General features: G+C 33.6%; 1 long non-coding RNA gene across 1 annotated transcript; it reads right to left on the bottom strand.

The window, feature by feature from the left end:
• Positions 1–2103: 2103 nt before the first annotated feature.
• On the bottom strand, positions 2104–6378 carry LOC134728109 (uncharacterized). The gene is made up of 3 exons (XR_010108770.1): positions 5916–6378; positions 3947–4050; positions 2104–2345 (listed from the first exon to the last, which is right to left on the bottom strand). It is a non-coding gene; the product is annotated as an uncharacterized LOC134728109 (long non-coding RNA).
• Between the last annotated feature and the right edge of the window lie 8656 nt (positions 6379–15034).

Below are 15034 nucleotides of genomic sequence, written 5' to 3'. Positions count from 1 at the left end.
AAAAAAACATTGTATTGTTATTATTATTTGAGTGACTGAATGAATTCAGTCACTCGATTTCATCTTTATATCAAAGAATCCAATCAGTATATTTGAAAGTAACATAAATCTTATTTGTACTTGTTGCTTCTTAAATAAAGCCTAAACTGTAAATTCGGAAACAGAATTCGGATTACAGATATTACAGATTAAATACAAACAACATACAACAGAACAACAGCTAAATGAAATTAACTCTGTATCCTGTTCATTATTTTCACAAAATGTTGACTGAATTCAGTCACACAACATTTGAAAGAAGCTACAAGAAATTGAACTAAATAAAACTTAAATTACACCAAATGATATAAAATAGTATTTACATCTATAAAACAGATGACTGAATTCAGTCAACACAAATTCACTAAATATTTGTTGAAAATAGACCAATTCTGCAAAAGTAAAAAATAGAATGACTGAATTCAGTCACAAAATTAGGTTTACACAGTTATATTCAATAGAGCAATAAATGCACATAGTTAGTTTACAGGTCGATGTTTGTGATTTGGTCAGTTTAAAGCTTAACACTAACGATGATTACATAAGATGTACTAGCTTTTGCATGATGATTATTTTCCTTCCCCCATCCATGATTCATTGACTTTTAAACTTTTGCAAAGGGTCGATTTTTAATCAAAAATTAAATACACAAAAAGAGTTTTAAAAGCAGCATTGTCTAGCGTTTTCATCCATCTTGGGACTTTTTAAGACTTTTTTTGTATATATTTATATATATCAGAACACTGATAAAAAGTGGTAATTTAAGTATTGTAATTTAAATTTCAACAATTGTATTATACATATCTGTCAACATTGCACCCAGGTGATTCAATCTGTATTAAATTTTCCATTTTTGTTTTGTTACTAACTCTTGATTTCAAAATTAAGTGAAATTTTTAAACTATTGTATTTAAATGATACTGGACTATCTAAATGCTTATTCGTAGGGTATGCTCTTACACCACTGTCTCAAGCTAGGAGATGATTGAGCGCTCACAAACTTGTCCCCTCCACATTCTCAATGTGCATATCCAAAGTCAGGAGGCGGTCGTTCAGTGGTTGTTGTTGGTTCATTTCTGTCATATTGTTCTTCGTAAATTGTAATACATTAGGCCATTATCTTTTTCAATTGAATTGTTTCATATTTTTTTTATGTCGGGGCCTTTTATAGATGAATATACGGTATGGCTGTTTCTTATAATGTTGAAGGTCGTATGGTTGTCTTTAATTGCTCGCATTCACCTCATCTGAACATTCGTGAACAACTGTCTCATTGGTCAATGAGGTCCAAAATTTCCAAATTTTTTAATTTTTTTTCAAATATTTATAATTTTATGAAAATGAGGAAAGTAATGATGTTTCATTAAGAAGAAATGACTTCACCTGCACATGACATACTGATATATTTAATATTATTGATCTATAAAAATGGTAATATCTCATTGAGTAGAAGCAACCTTAGATATGAACAGATGATGAATTTCTCCTTATTTTAAAATTAATAAAAATGGTTATTCATTGTTTAAAGAACAACAAAATCAAGCTTAATAAACTGCTTAATAAATTACATTGGTCACAACACAATTTGCACGTTCACCAACAAACAAAAAATACATAAAATATTGAAAGCCAGAATATAACATATGAAATGTGACAATGTTTAAAATTGAGTGTGGAACACTATAAGCATCAAGAAGTCTTCTTTTCTCACTTAAAGATATGCTAAGATTTGATAAAAACACGGTAAAAATAGGAAAATAAAATGAATTTGAAATCGAGTTCAATATTTTATTTCGATGTCTTGATTGAATTTTCTTTTAAGGGAACCCCCTTTTTAAACGAAAAGCAGTTAAAACTACATGAACCACACATGAGACTTACGTGTTCATATTTAAATAATACTTGCAGTTCATCAAATTATTTAAAGTTTATAAAAAAATAAAAAGTTGAAAATACACAAAATCTGAAATTGTCTCATTGCAATGAATCCTTGTGCTAATATGTGTCATTTTGAAAGTTCTTCTTTCAAACTATCCCATATTAATTTCTGGCATTAAAAAAAAATAGCACAATCCTACTTGAAAGAGACAAAAAGGTGTTCAGTTGTTGTTTTGTCAAGATTTTGGAATCAATGCACCACAGTCTGCTACTCCTGTCTAAAATCTATCACACCAATCGAAACATACGTGTGTTGCTGTCACTTTTGCTAATTTTCTATTTGCGGTAAATATTCTTGACTGTCTGGTCTGGATTCAAAATCCATTGATCTGCTTAAAAATTATGTTGGTACTCATAGATAGTAAAGTCTAAAAAAGAAAATAAATTATGCTAAAGACCTATTTCAGAAAAGAAAAGATCATTTAAATAGTGAGAATAATTCCATTCTTTGTAAATGCATTTTTGTCGAGCCTTCGACTTTTGTCGAAAAAGCAAGACATAGCTATCATACATTCAGTCGTTGCCGTCCACACTGACATATATTCTTATATTAAAAATATATATCAGATATCTCGTATACTTTATTAGATATCTTATAAAGTATATAAGATATCTTATAAACTATATGAGATATCTCATATAATATAGGGCTATTGCATGAATATTCTGGAATATTGTTCTTAGTAGAATTTTATATTGAATGAGCTTGCGAGTGCAATATATGTTCTACGAGGGAAAATACTTCCAAATATTCATGCAATAACCCTTTTATTGTATAGCAACATTATAAGTTATATGGTTCGCTACTGACCCCATACGGATCCATAGAGGGTTAACTAATTAGTAAAATACATAGGGGGTGAGGCCGGAGGCCGAGTCCCCTATGAATTTTATTCGCCCTCTATGGATCCGTAGGGGGTCAGTAGTTAACCGTATAACGAATTTATCGGACGCTGGACTTTTTCTGCGGCGTTTTGTTGAAAAATAAACAATGAAATACAACATCATTAATAGATGACGTCGCCATTAACACCATATGAAACTTACTAACCCAATACGCCTCGTAGGGGCTCATTAGAGCCTCTTGTTAGGTTTTACTTTGCTGTACATTATTGCTGTAACAGTTTATCTCTATCGATAATAATATACAAGATAATAACCATAAACGGCAAAATTTCCTTAAAATTACCAATTCAGGGGCAGAAACCTAACAACGAGTTGCCCAATTCATCTTAAAATTTCAGGTCAGATAGATCTTCACCTGGTTAACAATTTTATCCCATGTCAGATTTGCTTTGGTTTTTGAGATATATGAGTCAAAAACTGCATTTTATCCCTATGTTCTATTTTTAGCCATGGTAGTCATCTTGGTTAGTTGACCAGGTCACCGGACACATTTTTTAAACAAGATACCCAAATGATGATTGTAGCAAAGTTTGGTTTAATTTGGCCCAGTAGTTTAAGAGGAGAAGATTTTTGTAAAAGTTAACTGACGACGACGACGGACGACGGACTCAAAGTGATGAGAACATCTCACTTGGCCCAACTAATAGATTGATATGTTCTCCGTCCGTGGTAATTTAAAAAAAAATGGAGGTTTATATGCATTCCTATGTCGTCGACTTGATATCGAATTGTTCTGCAGCATTGGGTCTGCATTGATATGTAGATGAATTGAAAACTTATGAAAATGGTGTTTTTAAAATAAAACACTTCGTTATTGAGAAGAAAATTGTCGTTGTGTTTGTTTCTATATTAATTTTTAAAAATTGTGTTACTATAGTTAACATTGCAGTAAGCATTTATCGCCTTCTCTAACAAAGAGCTTCGATTTCAACTGGGTTTCCGCCTGGTGTGATATATTTAAAGCTACAATAAAATTTGATCATTTAAGTAATTCCCCTGACTGTTAGCAGTGATACCTGGAAGTTATAAAGTAAAGTTTGCAAATAAAATTTTGTAACCTCACCTTTTTCTTTCATATTCTGTATTTGAGGGTCGCTGTTGATATTTCGAATTCACTGCACCCAAGCCACCAGAACTTTGAGTGATTCTTTTTCTTTGGTGATTCGTCTGTTTTAATACAAATTACACAGTTTTAAACAGAGTTTCACATAAAGTTAGAACAGTGCATACAATAAGTAATTGTATATATTTTTTTCTTTAAAAATGTATTGAAAAAACGGGATTTTCACACATATTTGACTTTGCCAATATGCAATCATACCACATCTTCTAATTTTACATTTTGACTACATCTAAGCATATAAAGCAGGTATTGTCTATTTTTACCGTTTATATGTTTTTAAATATAAATTAAACTGAAAAAAAATCTTAAGACTGCATCACATTATTACTTCATTATAAATGAGAGTAATTTATAGGAAGCATTTTCAATAAGCTTTCCAAAAACGACTCGCCCCTATATGAGATAGAATGTCATAACAACACATATACAATTCAAAATATAAAGAGCTAGCAAAATATCTTGACATTGAAAATTTATATTCTTTAAGTTGCTTTGAAGTACACATAACCAATAAGGATAGGCAGTGGAAATATATAAAGTTATAAATACTATTTCACCCACAATTATGCTTATTATATCTGTACTCATCATACTGTCAGACCACTTTTCATTTGAGCATCAGAGAGATATAAAATTGCACAAAAAAACTGGCACATAAATGGCAGTAAGCTTTAGAAATTATCACATTTTAACTGAGTACAAGTATGGTTACTGACTGTATCGAGCCTTATTATGGTAAATAAATTACTTAAGGTGGTATGGGAGTCTAAAATAAAAATGATAGAATTTGTTCATACTTTGCCAAAACGTAGTATCTATTGATATATGTTGAAAAATATAATAAAAATGATAGGTCACCGCGCATTTTTTCGAGCTACAGGACGTGACAAAATGACAAATTTTGTATGGATTATACAGGAAAAAACACCATTTTGTGATTAGAAACTAAACCAAATGATAGAATTGTTGATTACTTAAGGAAAAGATAGCTTTCAGACAATGCTTTGAGAATATCAAAAGAAAATATAGGGTCACCGTAGTTTTTTTGCGGCTATAATACAAAATAGGAAAATTCCATGTAGAATCCTTCAGAAAATGCACTGTTTTAGAGTTACCTCCCCTTAAAATGCCAATTTAAAAAAAATAATAAAAACAACCAAAAATAATCAACATTTGCAAAAATATTAATATTTATAAGTTATATTCCTATAAATTGATTCTTTTAAAAGAAAATTCACATTGAATATCTGCATTCCTGCATCAAATTTTGCTAACTTGATAGAAAATATGGACCTTTGGTTCTCTGTTTTTTACAATCCAAGATGGAGGAAGACACCCATACCACCTTAACCATGTAAACAAATATTTTATTATAGTTTTGACTGAATTCTTAATACAATTGCAAATAACATATTTCCGTAGATATATACACTTATATATATATATATATAACATTCCATAAAACATTAATACAAATTGGCACTTATTGTACTAAGTTATCATGCTAAGTAAATGTAAAGTTTAATAAGAAATATCCGTTTTGAATGTTAAATAGGCACCAGACACTTTATTCGTGGCTATGGATTTTTTTTGGAAAAAAAAGTTTTAGGAAAAAAATAATTTGTTTTTGATTCTGAGAAAAAAATGCTTGTTTCACCCTTAGCTGTCACTATATGTACTGCTAAAACTGAAAGAAAAGAATTGTTTTCGACTTGTCGTGAAAGAAATAGATAGTTTTTCCCCGCAGATTAAAACAAGTTTGTCCAGAAAAAAATCCATAGCCCCACTCCCCCCCCCCTAGAAAATCAAATGGTTGCTGCCTTTAAATCATTCTAAATCATACTTTAAATAACACAATTTGGTTTTTTTTTCTCTTCATATTTTCTATGGATTAAAAAGTATATCTTACCAGAATTCTCGTAGGTATACACGTTAGCTTCAGACTCTTCTTCCTTATAAACGAAATCCCATCAGTCTCATTTTCTTTTTCTAAGGGACTCCATCTTTCTCTTCCTTTGACTAAAGTACACAACAGAATGACCTCGTTTCACTTTACAGTAATGCGTGTATTACAAAACACGCGACATAATCCATTACTGGCCACACAATAATCCCAAATTATTATTGTACCGCGAAAGTTCTACTGATGTAAGAATAAACATGATAACGGTTAACCATACGGTGTATTCAATATAATACTTCCTTCCGAGAATTGGGTCAATCAAAGAGGTAACATTAGAAGGATATACCACCCAATTACCATCTCTAGCAATAAAATATGATAAGAAAAAGAAAAGAACCAGCATGTGTATTACCCACTGGATATAACCATTATGAACATACGGTGGTCCTTATTTTCGAAATATTATACGTTTCAATATGTTAATGTTGAAAGAAAAAATATGTACATTGTAAACGAAATTCATAATATCATGATATTAACTTCTTTTCACTTTAAACTGCAAGGTTTTATGTAACGTAACCTCAACTTTTGGGAGTGGTTTAATAACATCAACAGAATGGACAAAACTTTACTTGAAAAAAAGTCTATATTGAAAGCTCGGGAGGAGGGCTTAAAGATTTGTTGGTAGGGGTGAGCAGCTGATACATCAAGTACCCAACCTTTGTTTATTAGAAATATATACCTTGTCATATATCAATGAAAATCTTCTGGAACATGAGAATTTATAATTTGTTTTTGGGTCCCGCTTATCTTCACGTACTTGTTTAGAAGCAATGCAGTTGGATATAAATAAACACTTTCCTCTATTTGCCCCTTTTATATCTTTCATTAAAAAAGAAATTTTAATTTCAAAAGACAATATACGATGTTTGGTCAGATAAGTATAGTAACACTCCCGAGAGAAACACTTTCACTGAGTTTTATATTAATAAAAAACTTATCAAAAGTGACATTTGTACATTGCCGTTCCATCTCATAGCTGACACTATGAAATTTCTTTAAATAATTGTTATCATGTTTCATGTAAACTAACCTTTGAATGTTTATTAGGTGCAAATGGCAAAATGATGAGATTTATAGCATCTGTATCTAGCATTAGCGGAAATACCACATAGGTCTAATAGAGTTTAACATGTTTAAATGTTTAAATGGTTTGACAAATAGTTGATGCATTAACGACTGTGATTTAACCGCATCACAAAAAATAAGGACATCTGATTAGGTTTAGATACTTATGATATAATCAAGCAAGTAAAAATATCAATCTATTGATATATTTAATCTGAATTTAATTTCTCACCCTTTTCATATTCCATGCCGATGGAGCATGAAAAAGTGACATATTCCAGGGGATCATCCCTACCACTCATTACATAGAAAGTGACCCCCTCCGAGATTGAAAGTAAAAGTTGGGTTTGATGGTTTTCATTGGTGTCTGGGAACAAAAATAATTTATATATCCCTCTATATATATTATATATATATAACTCGTCTAAACATCAACCCAACAATGTTAGATCTGTAAATTTGCTTTCGCAAATATATATATATATATATATATACACTCTGAGACAAGTGCCTGTGATAGTCTGAACTGAAATCGTGACAAAACCGCATAAAAGTTTAACATATACGTAATGATAGAATTGTTAAATTTGGAGGAGGTTGTGTGGTTTATACCCCCGTCGCACTTGGTCACAGTCGCACTATGATCTCAAATGCAAATTTTGACGATCGTAGTGCAATCGTGTAGATAAAATTAAGTCGTGGTATATGTTTGTGGTGACCATGAAGTCTTTTTGAACCGACCGTGCAAGGGCTGTATAGCCAGTCAAGGTCGTTAAAAACTTCCATTTGTTGTCTTTTTGATCGTGCTGAGCGAGGACCAACTTCGAACATGTTCCAAACAATCGTGATGCGGTCGTAGCGAAATCAGGGCGCGGTAGAAATAATAGGGAGAGTGAAGTTAGGTCGTGGTAAGATCATAACGGTAATTGTACTATCGTAGCGAGAGCGTAGCAAAAGCACGATTATTGTCGAAGAGACTGCGCTACGATTTCACAGCGACCATGTTACGACCTTACTACGACCATCATGTTATCATTGCGACCCAACCACGCTTCTACTTCGACTGTTCCACGTTCATACCACGCTGTTCAAGCTTATAGTACGATTATAGTACGCTCATGCCATCTCATCACGCTCTTCTTACGAACTGACTACGTTCATATTACGACCCACTGTCGTTCACTAAAAACATCGTCATTTAATTTTAACGGACCAGCAATAAATATAGGTTGGATTGGTCAGTCGACCTGTCTACTGGATCATGCAGGAATAGACCAGAGGTCAACATCTGCCTCTACTTCTATCCCTACTTCCACGCACATGAGTCCTGGTAGATTATGATGGCATTACTGTTTCCGAGAAATCTACGTATAAATGAATAATAGAAGGAATACAACAGTAGTTATATGGTACATGCTATTGACGTTATTGCTGAGAGCGTAGTAGGAATGCAGCATGAACGTACATGGTACACAAACGTATAGGTCAAGCTATACATAGTCATGTAAAGTTTCAAAACAAATTTCATTGCAATTCCTGAGGTATGAAATTGTCTTCCTCGATTGACAATTCAGCCTTTCAAATAGTCAGAAAAGTACTCCCTCTTATGTACTGGTATAGGTAACATGTGACTCCTTTTTCTCCTGTTTGATATTCTTAATACATAATCCTGCACATTTGTATTTGCACTTTCTGCACATGCTGTAAGTGCACAAATATATGCTTATCCTTTGTGAAATATTGAAAACAACACGCTAATAATTTCTTGCGTCCGAAGCGCTTTTCTGGATTTACCTTCATCAGGAACGCTCAAAGCCAAACATTTGAAATCCGAAGATGTATAAGTACCGAAACCGTTGAAGAGCTGTATGTCAAAAAGACCTAAAATAAATAGCCAAATTCATCTAAAGCCAACTTTGCCTGAGGGAGTTGAAACCTTAGTTTCTTAATAATTTATAAATTTATAAACGGACAAATTTTAGTAAAGTTTGTTAAATCATGTCAGTACCGAAATACTGACTACTGAGCTGATGATACCCTCGGGGACTGATAGTCCACCAGCAGAGGTATCGACCCAGTGATGTAAAATATTGAAAACAACACGTTAATAATTTCTTGCGTCCGAAGCGCTTTTCTGGATTTACCTTCATCAGGAACGCTCAAAGCCAAACATTTGAAATCCGAAGATGTATAAGTACCGAAACCGTTGAAGAGCTGTATGTCAAAAAGACCTAAAATAAATAGCCAAGTTCATCTAAAGCCAACTTTGCCTGAGGGAGTTGAAACCTTAGTTTCTTAATAATTTATAAATTTATAAACGGACAAATTTTAGCAAAGTTTGTTAAATCATGTCAGTACCGAAATACTGACTACTGAGCTGATGATACCCTCGGGGCCTGATAGTCCACCAGCAGAGGTATCGACCCAGTGATGTAAAATATTGAAAACAACACGTTAATAATTTCTTGCGTCCGAAGCGCTTTTCTGGATTTACCTTCATCAGGAACGCTCAAAGCCAAACATTTGAAATCCGAAGATGTATAAGTACCGAAACCGTTGAAGAGCTGTATGTCAAAAAGACCTAAAATAAATAGCCAAATTCATCTAAAGCCAACTTTGCCTGAGGGAGTTGAAACCTTAGTTTCTTAATAATTTATAAATTTATAAATTTATAAATTTATAAATTTATAAATTGAAATCTATGCACTAACTACCTTTTATTTGACAATAGAATATTGTTGACAACTACGTGGAGGGTGGCATAAAATGCTTACAGCGATAGCGGCAATCGACAGCAATCTTCATGAATGTCATTACAGACCAAACTCGGAGCCTTGTGCATAATTTTACTCCACATACCGGTATTCTATACCTGCGCAGGTTTTTGTGTACAATAGAAATCGTTAAATTCACCCGCAGTAGTGTTATAGGACCACAGGATGATGCTCAACATCGTAATGTATTGCCATCAGTCAACGAAGTTTGGAATTAGATTTCACCCAGGATTTTTTTTTTCATTTTAAGAAAAAAAAGATAGCGCAAGTCGTTCCTCTAGCTCTCGTTACCCTTATAGACGTCATAAACTTGGAGCTACATGTAGACCAACAGCAGAAAGAATATTATGCAAACAATTAACTTGTGATTATCGTTTGGGATTCGGGTATACGCGGAACAATCTATTATAACCGCTTTAAAACTTTCAAAGTAAATATATACGTGCTTAGAGAAATCCCCTAAACAAAAACCCCGTTTGTACAGGTTGAGCTGATTTAGTAGAGATTGCTTGATTGTCATATGTATTTCATCCAGTGACAAGTATTTCATGCATTTTCAGGTTTTCATGACGAGGTTCATCTTGTGTTTAACACTATTGTTATAGTTTAAGTAGATGATGGACTTGCAAACAAGCGCAATACAAGTATGTACGTGTGATCAAAAAGGCTGACTGGGGAATAGTTATGGTCACTTTGGTATTTTTCCGAACGGAGGTAAACCCTCTCCGAAGTGGCACATCTGTTGAGCTGTATGGGATGTAAACGCTACCACGTCCAGTCAGAATGGGAAAATAAGATGCAATGCCTCATAAAGAGAGAGCACCACTCTCCCTACACTTTACGAACCCTTGCAAAAACTCTACGAGGGGTCCGTATATCGCCTGTTGCAAGGCAACATTTTTGTCCTTTTCCAATGTACTTTATTTTATCCAGTGCCAGTCCAAACTACCGCGACATTACTCCTGGACATTCATTAGCTATTTGCAAATGAACCATAAGCAAACAACAATCATGCATTATCAATACGAGTGTCATTAACACATGGGGCTCCAGAAATTTTTCAGGACAGTTTCACCAGTACCAACTTTGAACCGTTTCATTGTTTATTGATAACTATAAAGACATGCATGAAAGACACAACAACGCAAAAATATAAGGTTATGTAGATGATTGCTGCTTTGTCCAATTGTATCAGTTATATACCGACGACGCCATGTGTAACTGGGGTATAAAAATATGGTCCCCTTGGTCTTCTTCCGACCGACAGTACAACCTGTGCTGAAATTGGGTGTTCGTTTGGCTATGATGATTGTCTTAATTAGCCAACACGTTCGTTTAGATTTGTGACATTCACTCCGATGACACGCATTGAGAGTGCCCTGCCATTTGCATGTTAAAATAATTCGAATCACTACAACAACTCTTTGTTGACCCAACAAGTGGCATTTTGAAGGGCCAGTCAACCCCCCCCCCCCCCCCCCCCCCCCTTACCACCACCATCTCATCCCAATCAAATTTGATCATATGACGTTTAAACCGTATTTGTTGGCAGAATTAAAGTACATGTATAAAACTATAGGACGCTAGGAAAAAAGCAATCATTCTAACTACACGTGCATGATTTAATCCATTTCTTATGTTTATCCTATTTCTTAATTTGAGCCTATAAATATGAAGGAACGTGCATGGGCTATATATTTTAACGCTATTATATTCTTATATATATGCTGACAATTTAAAAATGGCAAATATTAAGAAAATCAAAAAGTTTTTGTGTTTCTAAATGCTGATAGATACTGACATTGGTAATAGAATTTTGCATTTCACCAGAAATACTACATGTTCCACACTTTTTTTTCGAATGATCGTTCAACTGGACTAAACCATTCCGGGGATCGAAAAATCAAGACCACTGAGTTTGTCGGGGTTCTCGATATCCATCTCCTAGAGAACACTTCCAGATCGTTGGTTCATCAGATTATTTTTGTGTGTGTTTTTTTTTCATGAAGATAAGACGGTATAAAACGCATAAGTCAATATTTGAATGAAAGTCGTATCGATGGGTATAGACTTTTTAAAAGATGCTTATAATATACAGAACAACAATTCCGTTAGATTTCGGCACACAGTAAAAAGAGGAAAGCCCATACCTCAAAGTCAGCTACATGTATTCAAGTCCCCGAAATGACAACTGTAAGTCAATACTAAAGAGAAAACTAATGGCCTTATTTATGCAAAAAAAAAAACCGAACGAAAAACAAATATCTATTACCACTGAATTACATGCTCCTGACTTCGGACATGCAGACACATACAGAATTTGGCAATGTTGAACATGTTAACGGGCATCCAACCCTCCCCGAACCTGGGACAGTGGTGCAACAGTACATTGAGTGTGACTATTTGTTGTAGAGTGGACGTTTTATAAAAAATGCCAAGTACAAAATACCCTCAAGAGTGTTTCAACAATACAACAGATATTATTGGTTGCTGTACGCATGAAATGGTTGTAAATTATTTTTTTAAACCTGATTATTAGTTAACATCATATCAAATAGACATAGGAAGATATGGTGTGAGTGCCAATGGGACAATTCTCCATCCAAATAACAATCTTAAAAAGTAAACCATTATAGGTCAATGTACGACCTTCAACACGGAGCCTTGGTTCACAATGAAAAACAAGCTATAAAGGGCCCAAAAATTACTAGTGTAAAACAATTCAAACGGGAAAACCAACGTTCAAAGCATACTTTAACACATGCAAAATTCATTGAAAATTTGCAGCAACGAAGCGTAGTATAAAAAAGTGTAATGACGAAGAACCGTACACAGCATGAAAATAAAGACACTTTAAAACGTGTATTTTCTGGGGTTTTTTAGGTACCGTTTTAACCCACGATCTTTATAAGTATGGTACTTTTGAACAATGAAATTTTCAAAAATGTATGTTTTAAAAACTATGAGACACGATAAACAGTAGGTTTTTAATTATTATAAAAATACCCAGCCTGCTTTAATCAGTGGCATTGGTTTTTTTAATGTTTGCCTATAAAATGTGACATATTTGAAAACCTTTGTACTAGTTGTAGTTAGAATTGAGTATTATGACAAAGAATATATTGGAGCAAAATATCCGAAAAATAGATTTGATTTTTTTAAAGTTATAATATGCACTCTTCACTATCTGAACCCATTGGTACGCGGTGTTTGATTCGAACGCGTTAACGTCCGAATTTATGTGTTTCGAGGTTATTTGAAAATACGGGGTGAATATGGTTAAGATGACGGATTTGTGTTTTGATGTTTGTCACAGATCATGTTTTTGATTTATATGATAATAGCATTATTTGATTTTGATATACAATCAAAAACTTTGTTTTCAAGTTACTATTGAAAGTCTCTCTTGAATAAAAGTATATTTTTTTTTAATAAATTTACTTATATTATTGGCGCACATAAAAAGTTTTATTTTGGCGCAAATGAAATCTAGGTTGTGTCGTAAATGAAAGATTATTTTGGGGCAAATAAAATGCGATTGGCGCAAAAGTAAAGCACCGCTTAAAATAAGACACATTTGTTTTCATTATTTATGATTTTTATCAAGTGAAACAGGCTGGGTTAATTACCCAAGGCTGAACTTTCGATGAATCAAGTCACTGCAATTTTAATCTGAACTAGTTTACGACCACACCAATTGCAACAATACCAAAGATCAGATGTATCGATAACCACATCTTACAGGCATTCCTCATTTTAACTGTTTAAAATAGAAAGTAATATAGATTAAACATTTCCGAAAAGATACCTTTCCTATATCTGTATATAATGAATATTCTTTGTACTGTGCACCATACTATATGTATTTGTCATCTTTTGTAGATTTTAGATTAATGATTTTTTTTTAAATTAATATAAAAAAATAAAGATGTGATGTGATTGCCTATGAGAAAGCCGGCAATTGAAATTTATTATGTAAAGAACCTTCAACAACGAAAAAAACCGAAACCGTACCGTAAGGAATAAAATGGTTGCCGTCTGTTTATGTGGTTCATAATTGTTTCTCTTTTCTCTTTTTTTTATATAAATTTAACAGTGGCAGATCCAGTGGGGGCCCACTGACTGACCTAAGAGAGGGCCCGCTCCAGTCACGCTTCAGTGATTCCCTATATAAGCAACCAAACCGGACCCCCCCCCCCCCCCCCTAAATCCGCCTCTGGATTAGACCGTTGGTTTTTCCCTTTGAATGGTTTTACACTAGTACTTTTTGTTAGTATAATAGTCCTAGCATTAATTGTTATATACCCTTTTATTAATGTAAATTTAAAAGCGTTAGCATTTCTCTACAAGTCTTTCCCTTTAAGCATTAACGTCGGATTTAGAGAGCAGGGGACCGGGGCCTCCCTTATTGAGCTTCGAAATTAATAAATGTATTAATACATAGACTTTTTTTACAAGTATCACTTCCAATGTTGGCTTTACACGCCCAACCTCCCTTTTCCTAAAATATTAGATCAGCACGATCTAAGCATGGGTTTCACTGAATGATAGGAGAAGGTTAAGAAAGACCAATATATGCTAACATGTTTAACCCCGCCACATTATTTATGTATGTGCCTATCCCAAGTCAGGAGCCTGTAATTCAGTGGTTGTCGATTGTTTATGTGTTACATGTACATATTTGTTTTTCGTCCATTTTTTTTTTACATAAATAAGGCCGTTAGTTTTCTCGTTTGAATTGTTTTACATTGTCTTATCGGGGCCTTTTATAGCTGACTATGCGGTATGGGATTTGCTAATTGTTGAAGGCCGATCGGTGACCTTAAGTAATTAATGTTTGTGTCATTTTGGTCTTTTGTGGATAGTTGTCTCATTGGCAATGATACCACATCTTCTTTTTTATGTACTAGTAGTAAAAAATGTCAGGAAAAACTAACCGTAATCAATTCCAATATATAAAATTATAATTCGTCTAAATAACACCCCAACAATTTTAGACCTGCAAAGCGAATGCAAATTTTTATTCTTCCCTGGCTGGGATTCGAACTGACATGCTAAAGAGATAACGTGGTACCAAATCGCCTTGCGCTAGATCACTCGAGCACTTAGGCTCGACAAAAATCAAGCTTTTGGTTGCCGAGTGTTACATTTTCTCGTCTGATTTTATCTAGCGTCGTAACAAAAAACATGAGCCCTAGCTCGTGAAATATGAATATTCTAATC

The sequence above is a fragment of the Mytilus trossulus genome, chromosome 8 (assembly GCF_036588685.1).
Source record: "Mytilus trossulus isolate FHL-02 chromosome 8, PNRI_Mtr1.1.1.hap1, whole genome shotgun sequence".
Taxonomy (NCBI): Eukaryota; Metazoa; Mollusca; class Bivalvia; order Mytilida; family Mytilidae; genus Mytilus; species Mytilus trossulus.
The sequence above is the reverse complement of the archived record's forward strand: the minus strand, read 5'-3'. Positions and strand labels throughout refer to the sequence as shown.